The following is a 955-nucleotide window of genomic DNA, read 5'->3' on the forward strand; positions in this document are numbered from 1 at the left end:
GGGGCGGGTCCCCCGGGGCCGGCCCGAGGGGGCTGAGCCCGTACAAACTGCTGGCAGCCGCACACCGGTTTTTAAGTCTTTTTTTTTTTAATAAAACAATCGGAGTCTGTATCAAAAATTTAGTAAAAAATTAGATTTGAGAGTTCACCGATTTTTTTTTAACTATTAACTATTCCTGGCGCTCTTTTTTTCTTTTCTTTTTTCTTTTTATTATTTTTTTAACGTTTTTAGCTTTTCCAACAGTGTCCAGGCTGGAGTGCCAGCGTGAGGCCACCGAGGCCATTCCTGCACAGTCCCAAGGAGCAGCCGGGACAGAGAACACACCCTACTCTTGTCAAAACACCCCATGGGGAGGGGGTTTTGCTTTCAATCGACCCCCCAAACCCTGGTGCTCGCTGGGAAGCAGAGAAGTTGGTCGTGGCACAGGGCTCAGCTCATCCTTCCGCGAGCATTCCCTGGCACAGCGATGCACCCCCTGCTCAGCCATGGGCACCCCAGGCCAGGCTGACCCAACTCATGACTATTTTATGATGCGTGAGAAAGACAGGATTTCTTTGATTAAAAATAAAATAAAAATGATAAAAGAATCAAACCCCAAACCAAGAAGCTGATCCACCCCAAGAGGAGGAGGAGGAGGCTGGCTGGCCCCGCTGACCAGCCTGGGGAGCACAGCACTGCCCTCCCCCTCCCCAAAAACTACACATCCCAGTTTAGGTAAACAGCAGATTAAATGTAAAAACTTAAACCATCGACTTCAGAAAGTCCCTTGAATTTAATTATTTTTAGGCTACCTTTCATGTTACGTCCTGTAGCTAGACACACGTGAATAGAAAAAACAGTACAGTTAGTGTTAAAGGCAAACAGCGGAGACCCAGAGTGCTACCCCAGTGCTGCCTGCTCCTCCCGACCCGGCCCGACCCGTCCCGACCCCCCTCCCTGCCCACCGCCCGGCCCC

This window comes from Geospiza fortis, unplaced genomic scaffold (genome assembly GCF_000277835.1).
Source record: "Geospiza fortis unplaced genomic scaffold, GeoFor_1.0 scaffold78, whole genome shotgun sequence".
Taxonomy (NCBI): domain Eukaryota; kingdom Metazoa; phylum Chordata; class Aves; order Passeriformes; family Thraupidae; genus Geospiza; species Geospiza fortis.